Here is an 18359-nt window from a genome sequence, read left to right as displayed (position 1 = left end):
CTGTCCCAGGCTGCTCCAACCTGGCCTTGGACCCTCCAGGGAAGGAGCAGCCACAGCTCCTCTGGGAAGCTGTGCCAGGGCTTCCCCACCCTCCCAGTGTCCCACCTGCATTCCCAGCCCTCGGTGGCACAGGGAAAACAGAGGCTGTGACAACTGGGGCTCGGAAGGTGGCCCTGGGAAAGGGTTGTGTGGTGTTTTCCCTGCCCCTCCATCCACAGCTGGAATCACACGGCCCCCCCAGGGTCCCACAGCGAGGCCTGTAGGGCACAAGGCCCTCCCTACAACTTCACCTGATAAACAAACAAGTTCAGACCCCAGTAAACATTCCCCAGCTATTCTTAACCCGAGGAAATCGTGTGACTGAGCTCCCCCAGCAGCCAACCCTGGCTGTTCCCACGTGTCCCGCTGCCTGGGACACGCTGCTCCGGGATCCCAAGGCACTGCTGGCACAGAGGGTGCTAAAATTCCTGCTGGGAGCAGCATGTGCAGGATCTGTGCAGCGCCATCCCCCCTGCCAGGGCTGCAGGGATGGCCCCTGTGCAGCACCAGAGCTGCTGGGCCGGGCTGCTCCTCGCAGGGAGCTTTTCCCAGAGATGTTTGTTTTCCCTCCTCTGCTCCCAAAATTAGCCCTAAATGAGATTGCTCCGGGGGCAAGAGGCCAAACCCCCGGCGTGAGGGGCAGTGATTAGGACGGTGGCCGCTCCCTCCCCGCCTGCTGGTGCCGGGAGTTGTTTGTCTCCACTCTCCATTTGTCATCCCCCTCAAAGAGCACATGAGTCAGGCCCTGCTCCGCAGATGCCGCTGATAAAAACCAGCTCCAGTCGGGAATATCAGCGACCCTGCAGAACAAAGAGGAGCTCCGAAAATAAAACCCCCACACCGTGCCAGCCAGGGCCTGGGGAATGTCACTGCCTTCCCAGAGGGACGGACACCCAGTTTATTGGGAGGCACTCCTGCAGCAGCAGCACACACCTGCCAAGGGCTGTGCCCCCATCCCGGGGCCTTCGCTGTGGTTCTGGCTCCGAAATGATCCCACAAAGGGGAAAAAGGACGTGGAGCCGTGGAATCATTTAGGTTGGAACCCTCGAGACCGGAGCCCAGTTGTTCCCCCAGCACTGCCAAGGCCACCCATGTCCCCATGTGCCACATCCAGAGAGCTTTTAAACCCCTGCAGGGACGGGGACTCCGCTCCAGCCCGCGCCAGGGCTGGACAGCCCTTTCCATGGAGGAATTTTCCCCAGTACCCAACCTAAACCCTCACTCTCGCTTATTTTCCCCCACCAAGCACGCACAGGCTGGATTTTTGCCACGTGTCATTTTCCAGAGCAGCACCAGTGAAGGAATTAACGTTCACATGGAGCAGCCACGGCGCAGAGCTCAGTCCTGGCCAGCTGGAACCCTGATCCCAGGGACCAGCAGCTTTCCCTGGAAAAGGGACCTGAGGAGCTGAGATAAAGCAGCACCGACTGTGGGTGCTCTCAGCTCTGCCTTGGGATCAGTTTACCCCAGCAGCGTTGGAGCAGATAAAAGCAGCCCTTCGGTGCACGTAAATAATCCCGCAAATTAAATCTGGGCATGATTAAAAAGCTCCAGTGCTGATAAAGCTCGGCCCCAGGCAGGTCTCGCTGCTCCTCTCAGGCACATCTGGAGAACCTGTTCCTATTATCCACACAAGAAAAAAAAAAAACAAAAAAACAACCCAGAAAAGACACAGTGACCCAGTTCAGGGTGTTCAGCTCCTGTCTGCTGCAGCTCAGGCTGTCCTGACCAGCACGAGGAGCTGCTCCTGCCTCAGCCCCCCCTGCCTGGGCCCAGTTGTTCCCTGGAACACTCCAGCTGGTTCTGCAGAACCCTACAATTACAAAAACAGGTGAGGGATCAAGAGCTGCTCTGCTCACAAGACTCTGTGGTTTTATAAATCTTCCAGGTTTGGATTAATTTGCATTTAAAGTGTTTTAAAGCCACGGAGTTAAATGAAGAAATTGGGGGAGTTTCCACCAAAACCGGTCAGGCTCCATCCACACAGTCCCTGTCCACACAACCTCTGCAGTCCTGAGGCTGCCTCAGCCCCAAGATCCACAGGGAAAAGCTGCTGGTCCTGGCCAGCAGCCAGCAGGAGAGGCAGGAATATGTTCCAGCCAGCCCAGGTGGCCACAGCTACTGGGTTTGAACATTCCCAAAGCCCTGGGACTGGAAACCATCTGAGAGGCTCTGCCCTGATGGGCACTGGCAAGTCCTGAATCTCCTGCAGCATCAGGTGTGGGGGTGATGGGAAGAGATTCCACGAGGAACATGAACCCCCCCACCCCCCACTGCAGTTCCAGCCTTTCAGTCACATCCAGGTCAAGCATTTCACGTCACTGCCAGCGATGACGGGGCAGATTTTGGGTGCTGATTGCACCCTCACTCCCTCTACCCATGGTGGATGAGGGCAGCCAGCCCCTGAACCCCTGGGGCAGCTCTGCCCTCTCCTTTTTCCACGAGTCAGCCAAATCCCAGACCCTGGGAAGGTGGGAAGGGCAGGTGCAGGACACGCTCGGTGCTCCCAGTGCACCCCCTCCCTCCCTCTGCTCCCCCAGTGCTGGGAGGTTTTGCTGCAAAAGGGCTGTTTTTAGGGTGACTCGTGACAGAAGGACACCAAGGAGCTGTTTGGTGTCTTGGCTACAAAGCAAACCTGTTCTCTGAACCCAAATATCCAACAGAGCAAACCTTTACCCTCAGCCTTTGAGGCGAAGGTGTTTGTTTTAGAGCCTCAGCATCTCCTCTGTGCTCAGGGGAACAATTCACCACTGGGCTGCAGCTCATGGAAACCTGACTGAATTGCAGTTAGTTTTTAGCCAAATTTAAGTCTGATACAAACTCAACACTCACTGTGTCAAGAGATAAAAAGGAGAAAAGTGGAGGAAAAAAACCCACCAAGTTACAAACAACCAGAGCATCTCCTGGTACCTCTGAGGGGACTGAAACCTGAACGAGGTCAATGCAGGGAGAGCCAGGGCGTTGGCCCAGATCTTTTTCTGCCATATTAAACTGGGATTATCTTCACTGCCCCAGGGAAGTGCCCCCCAGGCAGCCCCAGCTCGGCCTCTCCCTCGCTGGGTGCTGACAGAGGCTGATCCAGCTCCGGGGCTTTTGCAGATGCTGCAGAAATGAAATTCTTAGAAAAGCGTCTCGAGGTCGGGGGAAGGAGGAAAAGCTGGTTGGTGAGTCGGGGTGCAGGGGAAGTGAAGGGCAGGGACATCAAAGGGTGGCCATCGCCCACAAATTACACGCTGCGGGGACAGGAACGCCGGTGACAGCCAGGGACGACAGGGACCTCCCGGAAAACCCGCCTGGAAAACCCACCCTCAGTCCCTGCCTGGGCTCAAACTGAACCTGGAGAAACAAGTCCTGCCCTGCTCCAAGCTCAGCTTCAGCTTTGAGCTGTGGCTGCTGGAGGTTTCCATCCTGCCAGCGTTTTGTGCTGATCAGCTCAGCTGCGAGAGCTCAGGAGAAAGAAGAAGGGGTTGGGGTTTATTTTTCTGGGCTTGGATGTTTTGCTGCTGCCCCAAAACCTCCCAGCTTGTTTGCTCCAACCACTTCCCTCAGAGTGCCAGGGGAAGGAGGAGCTGCAGGACAGGTTTGGAGGAGCAGCTGGGGTGACTCGTGGGGTTTTTCTTTGCACCCTGAGAGGCAGGAGAAAGGGGCAGCAGCTGAGGGATCACTTCCCCCTCCGGGTTCTGGATCCTGTTACAGCCAGTTCCTCACTGGCAGCTCTGCAGGACCCCCCCTGCCCCTTCTCCAGGCAGGAATTCCACGTGCTGGGGATGTTTGGCGATCCCTGCTGCCCACAGGGATCCGGAGCAGTGGGTGTGGCACGCAGGGAAAGCAGAGGAATTCCTGGCAGCGAGGCCACTCCTGCTGGCAGGGCCGGAGCAGCGCTTTATAAGGGAATGCCGTGGATGAAACTGCCTGTGCTCACCTTCCTGAGGGCTTGGGGGCTTTTAATTCCTTGCAGGTGCTCCACAAAGCAGCTCCCAGCAGAAGCAAAGCCACCCCCAGACTGGGGGAAGATCTGCAGGAACACCAAGCCAGGCTGGAGATCTGCCCCGGGAGTAAAATCATGGAATGGTTTGGGTTGGGAGGGACTTTAAGCCCACCCAGTCCCACCCCCTGCCATGGGCAGGGATCCCTTCCACCAGTCCAGGGTGCTCCAAGCTCCATCCACAAACCAAGCATCCCTTCAGCTCCCAGCTGCTGAAGCCAAGACCAGAAGCAGCAAAGAATTCCCAGGGGATTCAGGTTTGAGAGGTTCCTGGTGGAGATGATGTAACGTGGTTAAATCAGGCCTTGTCCAACAAAATTGGCTACCAAGGGTGAGAGACCTGCCTGATTTCTCTCTCTCTGGACACTTGCACACACACACATTTTCCTCGTGGGCTGGGGCTGCACTGGCAGAAAAGCTGAATTCCAAGGAAAAAACAGCTCAGGGATGAGCTCCTGTGCACCCAGGGCAAAGGAGAATCCCAAACCAGGGATTTCTCCACTCCAAGCTGCCATAAAGGCTTAAAAAAAAAGCAACTTTCCTTTCAGGTTTTTAACTGAAATAGCTGAGTGTTTAATCAGCAAACTGCAGTGCCTTTACTCAGTCCACTGGCATTTGGGGATTCCAGATGAGTTCCACTGAACTCCAGCAACAACCAGCTGCAAGCTGCCAATCTCCATCTTATTTTAGTGAGTGTGACCAAGACTGAACCCTGCAGAGGGCGGGGGCTGGAGGTGCAGCTAATGAAGGTGTCTGGGAGCCCGAGACAGGGCTGGGAGTCAAACCTTAAACAAATCCCAAGCAGAGGAATGTTGGCCCCAGGACCGAGGAATGTGAGCCTGTCCAGACTGCAGCTGCATGGGATGGGAAACCAGCTGGGAAAGGTGGGAACTCAGTGCTGCTCAGGGAATTCTATATATTTTATGTACTTAGAAGAGGCAGATAAAGGACAAGCAGAGCTGCTTGATGACAGTTTGCAACATGAGAGATTCACCGAGGTCCAGGTGAGACTGAGGGTTCCACACCAGGCAGCTGAAGAAACCAGCGACAGGAAACAACAGAAAGTTGGCTTATTCCCCTAAATCATTCACCCAGACGTCCTGTGCCCTTCCAGCAACCTGCACTTCCAACAGATCGAGTTTCCCAGCAGGACACAGCCCTTCCCAGCAGGACACAGCCTTTCCCAGCAGGACAGAGCCTTGCCCTGCTCATCTGTGACTTCACACAGCTCTGAGCTGCTCTTCCAGGCAGCCCCAGCCAGGGTTTCCTATCTGACCAGAAAAGGCTCAGTGTAACAATCCCACTAAGCATTTTTTTTTTCCCCACAGAGATGCAGAAAAGTGCTTTGACAGCTCTGAACTTCGGAGAATTTACAGCCCGTTCAAACCCTGGGCAGCACACGGCAAAGTGCTGCTCCCGACAAAACAACCCCCAATCCGGGCATTTTATGGCCTGCACCGTGGGTGTCACCACAGCCCCTGGGTAAACAGCACAGGGCAGTGTCAGGAGCGTCAGGAACAGGAGCTGGGTGTGCTCAGCCCTGAGTAACTCGGCAGCTCCGGGCCGGAGACGACGCAGGTGAACCCTGGCAGTGCAGCCCTGCAGCTGGAACGAGCAGATACCACTGTTTACAGGGGTACACTGGTGTTTACCCAGCACTCAGGTGTTCCCAAGGAAAGGCTGGGGATGACTCAGCCTGGCTCTTTGCCAGAGCAAACCTCAGGGACCCCCTTTTCCCTCCCCAGCTCTCCAGCGCTCCTCAAACCACGGCTCTTCCCCAAAAAGCTTCAGGTTGTTCCCTCGGGTCCCCGAGCAGCAGGGAGGGAGAGTAGGCTGTGTTTCTGGGGAGGAAAGCCCCGGGGAACGTGTGTGTGTGTGGGGGGGGAAGGTTAGCTGGGTGTGCAGGTGGAGTGTGGGAGGGCAGGAAGGACAAACCCCAGAGCCAGTAAGATCTGAGTCAGCAGCGCTCGCCCGCCTCATTATCTCAGATCTGCGAGCAGGAACGGTGAGACACACGAGCAGCTGAGCTGGAGAGGGTTCACAGCCCCTGAGCAGCTGAGCTGGAGAGGGTTCAGAGCCCCTGCCGGCAGCAGAGGTGTCTGACTGAACTCCTGCAAGGGCGCAGACGAGGGGGAGGCTGCAGGGAAAGGTCAATGCCGGCGGTAACCGGGGCTGCCGCTCACCCTGGGGCTGCAGGGCAGAATTCCCACGCAGGAAGGGACGGGATCACAGCCCACACCTCGGCAAGGGAGAGGCCCGGCCAGCACAGGGCCAGGTGTCACTGCTGGCTGTCGATGAGAACCGGCAAAGCCCAGAGCTCTGCAGCAGCGCAGGGTGCAGACACCCACCCCCCTGAGAACTGAACTGAACACAGGAGCAGTGCTGCAATTTAAATAAAAAAAAAACCACAACAAAACGCAGACTTTTTCCCTTTCTTAGGCAAGGAACAGAAGCAGCAAAGCCTGGCTGGTATCAACAGGCTGAAGGGCCACCACGAAGAAACCCGACCAACCGCCTTGTCCTTGCTTTTCTGTGATCCAACATCACCCCATGTAGGGATTTCTGAGCCATTCTGCAGCACATTCAAGCTGATTCCCAGAAAATCACGTGCCTGCACAGTGAATTCAGGACTAGGAAGCCTTCCAATGTTTTCCTGAGAAGGGCTGTGCTCACCACGCAGCACTAACAGCCATTCCAAAGCCTCGCTGGGCGCCCGCCAAATCCTGACCTAAGGAGCAGCTCAGGAAGCTGCCAGTCATCCCTTCCCAGCTCTTTGTGTGCTCTGAGGCTTGAGGAGCCTAAAGCAGCTCCAGGCTGGGGGCAGGAGCACAGATTTCAGTGACAGAACCACAGTATAAAACACTGGCAGAGTGTTTGTGGTCAGAAATTTGGGCTCGTGGGACAAGAACACGACAAGGGCCTCTCTGGGAGTTGCTGCACGAATAACTCCACAGTCATCAGGGCTGAAAGGCTCTTTGAACTCCTCTGTGAAAAAAAAGAAAGAGTGCAAATGCCACAGCCATTTCCAACCCCTTTGGATAGTCAGTGATGATCCATTCCCACCTCCTCCAGCCCAGGGTGTGAGTCACCTGGAGCGGGACAACACCTCCGTGCAGAGCTGACAGCACCGGGTCACTGCACCTCCAACCCTCTCCTGCCCCATGGGGGGACACTTAAAACTGACTTCTGCTGCTCAGAGACCAAAAAACCGCCTGTTGAGCCTGTGCAGTGGTGTTATCAAACACACACCACACGCATTTCTTAGCCCCCGTGTCGCCGCCTGCACAGGCAGCAGCCACAGGCACAAGAGCTCCGGGCTCCAAAGCTTTTGAATTGCACCATTTCAGCTCTTCACCCAGCCTGTCTGCTCCTCCTGCCGCACATCTGGGCAGCTGGGAGGCCAAAAGCACTCTGGTCTGTGCTGATCAGCACCTCCAAGGGGGAGGAAAAAACCCAAAATCCCACCTCCAGGGCAAGGCAGCTGGAAGGCACCCAAAAGCCTGGCTTAGCATGAAACAGCACCTTATTTAGACAATCTGAAGAATGTTTCAGAGGGGCACCACGGCTGGGAATTTGCATAATGGGTGTCTGTATCTTGCTTACCTAACAGGAGAAGAATCCTGTCTGTCAGTAAGTCTAGACTGTGGTGTTGAATCCAGGGAATCTCCCGGCCAGGAATAACACGCGGGGTGCAGGGCAGGGTGCTGCCATCTGCTGACACCCACGCTGGCGGCTGCAACTGCGATTTTTGGGGAGTCTTTGGGCTGGGATCGCCCTGCAGAGCTCGGCTTAGTGCTGAGAGTGAGGGAGAGCATCCCTCCTCATCCCCCTGGAGAAGCCCGACTGCCTCTTCCCAGAGCTCCGGGGAGCCCCGGTGTCCCTGCAGAGCCTCGCCCCGCTGTGCTGGCAGGACGGCACTCGAAGCCCCGGGAGCCCGGCAGGCTCTTTTATTAACGGAATATCCGTTAATTAATATTAAAACCAAGGCCCTCCAACGGCCCCGAGCGGAGCCCCTCGGGCGGCCCAACATCGCCCTCTGCCGCCCGCAGCGGGAACTGCAGGCGCTCGCTCGGGGCCGCTTCCACCCCCCCAAAAAATGGGGTTTGGAGGATTTGACACCCAAAACGCGCCCCTGGGTATTTAACCGTCATTTCCACCCCCAAAGGCCCGGCTGGCACACACATGGGAACACAGAACTACTGGCTCTGGAGTCACATGGATCTCAGCTCTCCAGAGTGACTCAAGAACAGCAACCGCTCACCATCACCATCGACATCATCATCCAAATTTCCTCCAGCCCCAAAGCAGCACTGGCCTGACCTGCTGCTTCCCAGAGCTCCTGTGGGGGGGGTCAAATGTCTCACAAAAACAGGGTGGGTCGAAACACGGGCTCAGCCTCCTGCCCCTTCAATTCCCCTGGGGGCATTAACAGAACCCAGGAAGGCTCCTGCTCCTCTGGGCATCCCAGTGCCCTGAAGCTCTGGAACAACAAACTACGTGAGCAAGACACAGCTTCCAACTCTGGGTCTGTCACCTCACCGAGGCTGAACTCCCTAAACCTTCTTGGTGTCTCACATGGGGCAGGAAATACGGGATTTCACAATATTTTTGACAGAAAACACAAACCACTTCACAGGACGAAAAGCCATCCCCGGCAGTCTCTGCTGCCCCACGCACCCCAGAGCTCCAGCAAAGCCCCAGGACAAAGGGAACAACCTCCTTCTCCAGCAGCCAGAGCGCCCTGGTCCCACAGCTCCCTGCTGCTGACTAAGGGACACGCTCTCCTCTGGAATCCAGGGATGGCCCGCCCTAATTAAGGAGGTGATCGGCCTTACATAAGGAGGCTCCACGTGGGTAGTGGATCACCAGCCTGGCTCGGAGTCAGCACCTCCAAACCCCCCCTGTGGCTGGGCAGACAGCCCTGCTGGGGCACTGCCCCACCGTGGCAGGTCAAATCCAACCCCCAGTGGAAGGGAAATGAACAGTGAAATGGCAATTCTGAGTTCCATGAGGGCAGAGCTGCCCTTGCTCACCTTCCTACTGCCACGCAGCAGTCTCGGCCACCGTCCCGTCGGGTGCTGCCAGGGGATCCTGGTTGGTTCCTCCTGCCAAGGAAAGGGGAATTCAGGAGTTCCATCACTGACACATTATTACTGGAGCTATAATCTGGAATGTTTACCCCACTGGCTGCAGCTCCAGCACAGCAATAACTGAGCTACAACCAGCGGGGACGACTCTGAGTGACATCCAAGGGATCCACCGGAAAAGCAGGGATGATACCAACCATCAGTAATAACAGGGAACCCACCTTCCTTTGTTTTCACAAGTAACACCCAGGGCCTGGAGGTCAGGCTCTGGATTCCAGACCCTGAACCTGAACGTGGCCCCTGGAAGAGGGGTGAAGTGAAGCTTCAGCCGCTGGATGAGAGGGCACTGAAATGTTTGGCTCCGGATTCCATTTTGGGTGAGGGGGGATGAGCAGAGGGAGAGGTGTTTGCATCATTTTGGGGGGGGGGAATGCAGACAGGGAGAGGCATTTGCCCCGCTTTTTTGGGGGGAATGCAGAGTGTTTTTAGCCCAGAAGCCACCAGAGCCCTCTGCCTAAAGACGCACAGTGGCAAGCTGAGTTTCCAAGAAAACACGAACCCGGGGAGCAGGGATGAGCTGGCCCTGGGAAAGCTTCAGCAGCACCCTGAGAACCCCACGTGCTGCCCCTGCCCCCCCACCCCACCCCAGCACGGCCCCTTCCTGCCTACCAGTAAAGCCATTGCTCAACCCTGCTCCCCACGCTGCACTCAGAGCCGGGAGCCAGAGAGGGACCAATTCCAAGAACCCGCCGGAGCTGAAATCCAACCCTGCTTGTTTTCCCTGCTCGCTGTCTGAGCACAAACAGTTTGTATTTCTTTTTTTTTTTCTTATAAAGGAGTAAAACCCACGTCACTGACTCTTGTGCTGGGGTTCAGGCCAGGCCTCGCTGGCCCCTTTCACCTCCTTTTGCTGCAGATTGCAGCAAACCAAGGGGTGAGGAACAGCCCTCGTGCCAAAACAAGCATTTTAAAGGTTTTGTTTGTTTGGTTGCTTTTGGTTTTTTTTTTGGTTTTTTTTTTTAATGGGAATTTTTACAAATGCCACATTCCAAACAAGAGAGTCAGTGCCAGCTATCCCCGGAAACAGGAAGGTGAGAGCAAGGAAAAAGCTTTACCATGAAACACAGGAACCTGGGTCAGATCAGAAAACCAAAAAGTAGGTTTGGAATCGGGCTCAGAACAGCTCCTCAGTCCACCACTGAGCCACCCCTCAGGATCACAGAATCCCAGGATGGTTTGGGCAGGAAGGACCTGCAATCCCAACCATCCCAACGCCTGCCATGGGCAGGGACACCTCCCACCAGCCCAGGATGCTCCAAGCATGTCCCACCTGGGCTTGGACACTTCCAGCCCTTCCCTCTGCTCCAGGGCAGTTTTCCACAGCGCCATCCACACGCTCATCCAAGGAGCCCCTGGAGCTGGGGAGGCTTTAGCTGGATTTGGGGAGGGCAGGTGGAGAGGAGCCCGGATGGGAACAGCAGCTGGGGCCTCCTCCTCATGATCATTCCTGCTGGAGCAGCACATCCCTGCCTGACCCCCCTGGGAATGCTGTGAGAAACCCAAAGGGACCGGAATTTGGGGGGATTTATCAACAAAATCCACTGTGGAGACAGGGAGGGAGCATGGACAGCAGTGTGGGGATGAAAAACAAGTGCAGCAGCACCTGGAAGGTCCTTCCAGATCTTGGAGGGCTTTTCCAACTCAAATTATTCCATAAATGCCAAGCTGCTGCAGGAATCAGCCACCACCCCCACACTGCAGGAGAGCTCAACACCTCAGTCAGACACAAACCACCCAAAATCCAATCTACCTTCTGCCTAAAGGAAGCCTTGAGGCTGCAGCTGAACCGAGACTCTGCAGTGACAACACACATTCCTTATTTGGATTGGTTTTCCTTGAAATCTGGCACTTTTGGAGCTCTGCTTCTTTCCTTCCCCTTTAAAAGCAGCCCAGGGGCTCCTGCACTGCCAAGGCTTAGATTTTAGATCAGTCCCATGGCAGAGCCCCAGACTCTGCCCCGTTCCCTGTGAACAGGCAGCGTCCACAGGAACAGGGGAACAAACAACCCAACAACTTTCCAGTGGAATGCGATCCCATCTCTGGCTTCCCGCAGGAGTGAGCCCGTTGTTTACAGCCTTGCAGGATCCCACTCCAGGGGCTCAGCTGTTCCTGCTCCGAGAGGGAAAACAAGCCTGACCTCAGCGTGCTGGAATAAACTCTGCCCCCTCCTTCCTCCCCTGCTTGTCCCAGTGCAAAGGTGAGGAACTCGACATGCCAGGGCCCGACCCCGCGCTCGTGTTCACTGACACCGCAACGGCCGCCGAGGAGGGACCCGCCTGACCACGCTCCTGCTGCCATCCACCCGGAATTCCCGGCTGGAGAAGGGCCCTCAGCGAGGCTGGCGCTGCCAAGGGATACCTTGGAGCAGGTGTGGGCAGCACAGAGGGGAATTCCATTCCCAGCTAACTAACTGGAAGCAGCACCAGTTGGTAATGCAAAGCATCCCTGCAGCTGCCAACGCTGCCTGGCGGTGCGGGCAAGGCTGGAAGGGAACAGGATCCTCCCTCCCGGCCCACCGGAATGCCCGTGGTGCCAGGAACCCCGGGGAGGCACCAGCGCCCTTCCAGGGGGGGTTTCCAGCTCCCTGGCACGAGGAATTGCTGTGCTGCTGGAGCTGCTGTGCCTCCCTCAGACACGGCAGGCCGATGTGATCAGCTATTCTGGCTGGGATTGGTAACAGGCTCTATGGGAAGAGCAGGGAGCTCCTTTCAGGTCCCCCCCAGGCGTCCTTTTCTCCAGGCTGAGCCCCCCCAGGTCCCTCCAGCCCCTTCCCAGCTCCGCTCCCTTCCCTGCCCACGCTCCAGCGTCTGCCCTGACGCTCAGAGCCACCTCAGAACGAGATACCCTTAATGGGATAAGCAGCACTGGTTCAATTCTGCCACTCAGCGCTCCAATAATAGCAACAGATCCAGGTCCAGAGCTGGACTCGTCACATCCCTAAAAATACCCACCCATAAATAGCAAATTGTCAAACAATGGCACCCGGGCAACCAACACAAAGTATCCACGGCAGAGGCAGAGCTCTAAAGTTTAAACTTTTCCCCATTAACTCCTCCAAGGGACGAGCAGATCCTGTTTCCCCGTGCCCTTTTCCAGCACACAGCCCAGGGTTTTTGCTGGGGGAACAGCTGCCACGGCCAGCACGCCTTTGCTTCTGGGAGCAGATTGCTAACTGGGAAGTCTGTGCTGGCAACTCGCTCTGGAACGTTTTTTTTAAGGCCTAAAAAGGGAAGGCTTGGAGGAGAGGGAAGGGAAAAGGGCCTTCCCTGAGGCCTGAAAGTGCTTCACACCTGCAGGGACCTGTGCTTGGGGCTGCAGAAATGCTCTGACAGGGCCTGTGTGACCACACTGGGCACTTTAAAGTCCCATCAAGGGCAAATCCTGCCCAGCAGCTGCTCCTGGGAGTCTCCAGGCAGAGCAGGGGGAGCACTGCTGGGAGATAGGGAAGGGCCCAGCACCCCAGTCCCACACTGAATTTGAAGTGTGCATTGCCTTGAACACCCCTGGATGTGAGGAAAAGCAGCGGCTCAGCCTGGTACAGCAGCACCACAGCTCCACACCCAGCCAGCCCGGGATATTCCAAAGGATCATTCCAACCCAGGGTGGGGAAAAAGCCGACGAGGAGCCCTGCAGACGGCAGGAGCTCCTTCCTGAGGGCAACAAGGGACAGACCAACTCCTTGGGAAACATCTGGGGCTCCAGCTCTGCTGGGCAGCACCCCCCAAAAACACTTCCAGGGCTCCGGGGAATCCCTCGGGACGAGGGGCCGTGGAAACAACGGGACGGGACTCGCTGCGCTGGGAACAGGGCTATTTTTACAGGGTTTTTATGGGATGCCAACTTCCTGAAGCTGCTTGGAAAGTCAAGATTTCAAATGTACAAACACTAACGGAACACGCTGTGCTCCAGCAGCAGCTCCTTCTCCCAGGGATGCCCCAGGGATGAGTTCGAGTTTCCAACCTTCCCCCTGTCCAAAAAAGAAAATCACCTTTTCCTCCTTTCAGAGGGCAAAACAGCAACCAAGAGATGGTTGTGGAGTTTTATTCTTTAAAAAACCCTCCAGTTTTAGCAAATGCCTCCTCCAGCTGTTCCGAAGGGATCAAACCAGGCACAATCCCATTCCCTGCTCCTGGGATGCTGAGGTTTAACATGATTAGATCAGCTCAAAGCCCCTCCCAGGCAAACCAGCAACACAAGACCTTTTATATCCCTGACAGCCTCCCAAAAATTGTAGGAATTTTAAAATCTACACCAGCTTAACAACTGCTTGGAACAGGAAGAGGAGGTGAAAGAGGATCCAGCTGAATTCCTTGCGCTGTAAATACCAGAGTGGAGCGCAGATGGGATGCTGAGGTTTGGAATTCCCGGAGTGCCATCACAAAAGTGAGCAGGAATTTGCTTTGCAGTGTTCTGAGGAGCAGCTGAAGGCTGTAAAGCACAGCTCTTCCATAGGCTGCTCCCATGATCCTGCTCCAGCAAAACAACATCTTCAAATCCCTTCAAATCACTAAAAACACCCCAGAGGAAAAAAAAAAAATCCTGATAAATCATCCGTGCTTCTAAATGAACAAAGCACCCTCCAGAGAGGGGGATCTTCCCCCTCTCCTCCCAGCTGGGAGAAGTTCACCTTGTTCTGCCACCAGAGAAAGCAGGGAGAGAAAAAAACCCTCAGTGTCCCGAGGAAGGATTTGGAATCAAGGTTACAGTTTTGGTTTAAATGTGGCTGCTTCTCCTGGGATGGGTTTTCACCTCAGAGCAACTTCTGAGGTTATTCCAATGTGCTTTTGTGTTACACAAGTGCCCTAAATTTTCTGGGGAGTATCAGCGGTTTTATGCAGCCAATTAGTTAGAAAATGAAATGCCATAATGACCCCCTGGGAAACAGGGAGCTCTTGATCTGTCAGTGGTTACCAGGCCAGGGCAGCAGCACTTCTGCAGGACATAAATCACCAACAAAGGGGCCTTGGTGTAACTTCAGGAACTGGGCAAGAACTGAGAGCACTAAAAGCTGCTCCTAAACAACAGGGAGGTGTGGGAGAGCCCTGACTGGCACCACAGTTTGGAAAGGAAAAAAAAAAATCAGAATCACAGGATAATTGATGTTGGAAAAGACCTCCAGGGTCACGGAGTGCCCTCTGTGCCCCATCCCCACCTTGTCCCCAGCCCAGAGCACTGAGTGCCACCTCCATCCTTCCTCGGGCACCTCCAGGGTGGGGACTCCAAACCTCCCTGCCAAGGCCTGACCACCCTTTCCATGGGGAAATCCCTCCTGGTGTCCAACCTGGACCTCCCCTGGCACAGCCTGAGGCCATTCCCTCTTCTCCTGTTGTTCCCTGGGAGCAGAGCCCGACCCCTCACTGCCTCCCCCTCCTGCCAGTGTCCCTGAGCCCTTCTCAGCCCCCTGGGCTGGGGAGATGCTCCCACACTCCTCCAAAATCCCGTCTCTGGGGGAACAGAGATCTGCCTGGGGCGGGAGAGCCGGCACAAGCCTTGACCTCGAGGAGTTCTCCCTTTGTCCAGGTCCTCTCCTGGACCCCTCACGTTTCAGGTTAACCTCTGGGTGCCCCTGGGCAGGTGGTGATGCCACCACCCCCATCCCCCCGCCGAGGACACGCCAGGAGCACAAAGCAGGGCGAGGTGACGCGCCAGGGACACGCAGGGGACGGGTTTTTTTGGGAACGCAGGAGGAAGCGCTGCCGAATCCCTGCCGGGGCTGGGGAAAGGACCAACCCTCACATCCAGCCCTAATGAGAGCAGCCGCTAATGAGCCTGTCAGTTAATTGCTCAGCTCGGGATGAGGCTCAGAGCTCTGCTGCTCCTCAGCTGACAGAGCACAGGCAGGTCCGGCTGCCAGGGACACACTGCCCTCTCTTGGAGACTCCAAATCCAGCCCCGGGGAAGGACTGAGGACCAACATCCCGCTGGAATCTCCTAAAAAACAGCGATTCCTGCCCCGGTTGGAGCCAAGGAGGAACTCTGGCAGTGCTGCCCTGCCTGGTCATTGCTGTGAGGAGGGAGTGTGACACCCTGGGAGGAGCTGCTCCTGAGGTAGGTCAGCTGGACTAATAACCTTGAGGGTACCTTTGTGTCCTCCTATCAAAACCTCCACCTTTTTTAACCTGCAGCTGTAAATCAGGGGATGCACAGTGGGAGGATACTGGGACATCTGAAGAGTGGTGACACTGTGATATCCCAGAGGGGGGTGGGCTGGAAGGGACCTTAAAGGTCAGCCAGCTCCAAAGCACAGGGGTAACAGGAAAATTAATGCAATTCAGAAAACCATTCCAATTTACAGGCAGCAGCTCCACGTCCTGGGTGACCCCAGGGTAATTTTAGGCACTTGCCAGCCCACCTTGGTCACCATCCCCCGGTGCAGGGACAGTTCCCTGTCCCCTGGTGAGATGCACTGGCACTGCCCCATCCCTGGAAGTGTTCAAGGCCAGGTTGGACAGGGCTTGGAGCGACCTGGGCTATGGAAGGTGTCCCTGCCCACGGCAGGGGGTGGGATGAGATGGGTTTAAGGTCCTTCCAACCCAAATTCTGTGATTCCACGACACCCCTGGCTGGGGAATGGGGGTTCAGGGGTGGGGAACAGCAGCTGTGGGTGGTCTGTGTGCGCTGCTGACCACGTACCTGGTCACGCTCCTCCAGCACGGGCAGGGCACCGCTGCCTTGGGCAGAGGACAGATCTCCTAAAGAAAGGAAAACAAGAGAGTTCTCAGCGCTGAAAAGGCTCCTGCAGGGGTTTCCAGCTCCTCTGAACACCAGGCTTGATCCCAGCAGCCGGAGCACCCCTAAGGCTGCAAAGCCCCTCCTGACCCCGATACACACAAGGCTCTGCTCTGTCCCTGCTGGAAGCCGGGCCAGGCCATTCCACAACTGTTTAAAGTCACCAGTAACACGAGGGACAGGGCAGTGAGGAGCAGCTCCAGCCAGGACGGTCGGGCTGACACCTGCCTGCGCTCCGTGCAATTCCATATCCGAGTCTGAAGATGGCTCCATTGGAACAAGGGATGCCATCCCCTCCTGCCTCCCCAGGCACGGGGAAAACAGCATTAGGCACACAAAGAATGGAGAGATATTCCAAGTGCCTCATCAGCCATCAATCACATGTGATTTGTCACAGGCTGACAACAACGCTGCTCCAGAGGCATGGGAGCAGCTCCATCCAGTGCCTCAGATATTCCTAAGGGCTGTGAGAGATGGAAGCTACAACAAAAGAAAGCAGAGAAAAATAGCCTGAGCAACTGATGGAAGTCAAAGACACACAAGAATGACAAAGATTTAACTAAAGAAAGGGAAGAGGAAGGCAGAGCTGCAGCGTTTCATTTTTCTGTTCCTCCCCACAACGAGCCAATTAAGAAGCCCACACACTAAATTAATTCCAGTTCCAGGGGAGCTGGAAGTACAGGCAGTCAGAACCACTATTTAGGTTAGGAAAATTGCTGCATTATATTCCTGTCAGGTGGCAGAGAACGACATCTGCAAGGGAGAGTGCAGGACTGGGACCCAGCACGCCAGAACCAGAAGGAAACCAAGGAAACTTCAGGGACAGGTTGGTCAGGCTGGACCTGGGGAGCTCCAGCCCCACAGACACGAGTGGATGGGCAAAGCTCCCAGTGTTCTCCCCACATCCTGAGTGCAGCTACAGCCCTAGCACTGCCCTCAGCAGGTTTTACACCTCAGCAGTTCCTTGGTTTAAAGCACAACTCAGGGCCAGGACCCGGTCCCAGAGCTCCGATTCCCTGACAAAACCTTCCTTCAGGAACCTGCCCAGGGCTTCACTTATCCCTTGGGAAACACCTCTGATAAAAGCCAGCTCCACTGACGTCAGGGGAGATTTGTCATCCACCTGAGGGTAAATATCCTGCTCGGGTATCTGCGTTTGTGTTTCCACTGCTTTGCGTCCGGGGCTCCGGAGACAACTTCGGGATTTAATTCCTGGTGCCAGGCAAGTCACCTCAGCCATCCCAGCAGCCAGACAGCCCCTGCAGGGCTGGGACACGCCGGGTGAAACCCTCACCATTACACGAGAAACACCCAGTCCAGGCCAGAATTGGAACAGGTCAATCCAGGTGGGGGGCAGAGGAGGGAAATGCCGCTGGTTCGGCTTTCCTCGAGCTGGGGTTCCCCTCAGGGCTGGCAGAACCCAGCAGGTAACCCCAGCTGGTGCTGCAGGAGGCCACAGGGCACTGCCAGGGCTGCTCAGCCCGTCTGCACGGCAACAGCACCGAGCCAGCTGCTGCCAGAGGGAACTGCTCCCTGTCTGATCATTAACAGCCAACCCCAGCCCGAGAGCAGCCGGGACCGCAGGGACAGTGGAGCCAGCACCGGGAAGAGCGGGATGTTGGCTCATTCCTGCTGTGGCTCTGCTGGGGTTCCCCTGCTGAGGGGACAGCGGGGCAGGAAGCGCTGGCAGGAGCTGGGAATGCTCATCCCTGTGTTCCCCAAGCCCCGGGAGCTGCAGGCTCAGCTCGGCTCATGCTGCTGCTGCTGCCATGGAGCAGGGGAAGCAGCACTGTCAGGGCTTGGGGTGGAAATGGGTCCCCTCCATCGCTGGAGGAGCCTCTGATGTGACAGAGTCACACACGAGGGAGCCCTGTCAGAGCTGAGGGGACAACGGAGGTGAATCAAGCCCTGGGAGGACATCCCAGGTGTCTGCAGGCACAGGGATGGCACTGCCGGGAATCAGCACCGGGACTGGAATACAGAGATGGGGAAGGGTCTGGAGGGGCCTCCCGAGGAGCAGCTGAGGGCAATCCAGGGATTGTTCAGCTGGAGCAGAGGAGACCAAGGGGAGATTCATGGGGGTCTGCAGGTCCCTCCCGAGGGGCAGCTCTGACCTCTGCACTCTGGGACCCGAGGGAATGGCTGGAGCTGTGCCAGGGCAGGGCAGGCTGGATCTCAGGGAAAGGTTCTTCCCCCAGAGGGTGGTTGGCACTGAACAGGCTCCCCAGGGCAGTGGGCACAGCCCCAAGGCTGCCAGAGCTCCAGGAGGACAGGGACAGGGTGGGATTGCTGGGGTGTCTGTGCAGGGCCAGGAGCTGGACTGGACAGGTCCTTGTGGGTCCCTTCCAGCTCAGGACATTCCCTGATTCCATTCCACGATTCCACCTGCAGCTTCTGAGCATCCTCAGGGCCCTGACCCGGCTGTCACAAACACGGACACCACCGAGACAACACGTCAA

The 18359-nt window shown here is 56.3% G+C and overlaps 1 protein-coding gene across 2 annotated transcripts in view; it reads right to left on the bottom strand.

Annotated features, from left to right (window-relative positions):
- GNG7 (G protein subunit gamma 7) overlaps nucleotides 1-15863 on the bottom strand; it is a 36787-nt gene extending 20924 nt beyond the window's left edge. The window contains exons 1-2 of one of the 2 annotated variants that reach the window (XM_050321004.1): nucleotides 15805-15863; nucleotides 9058-9129 (exon numbers count right to left, since the gene is read on the bottom strand). The gene's annotated coding sequence lies outside the window, so the exon portion shown is untranslated. Of the gene's footprint in view, nucleotides 1-7627; nucleotides 7945-9057; nucleotides 9130-15804 lie in introns of those variants that run through there. The other variant, XM_050321002.1, reaches the window with a different exon arrangement.
- Nucleotides 15864-18359: the final 2496 nt, after the last annotated feature.

The sequence above is a fragment of the Myiozetetes cayanensis genome, unplaced genomic scaffold (assembly GCF_022539395.1).
Source record: "Myiozetetes cayanensis isolate MyiCay16 unplaced genomic scaffold, myiCay2020 scf26, whole genome shotgun sequence".
Classification (NCBI taxonomy): domain Eukaryota; kingdom Metazoa; phylum Chordata; class Aves; order Passeriformes; family Tyrannidae; genus Myiozetetes; species Myiozetetes cayanensis.
This window is presented reverse-complemented; position numbering and strand designations above follow the sequence as displayed.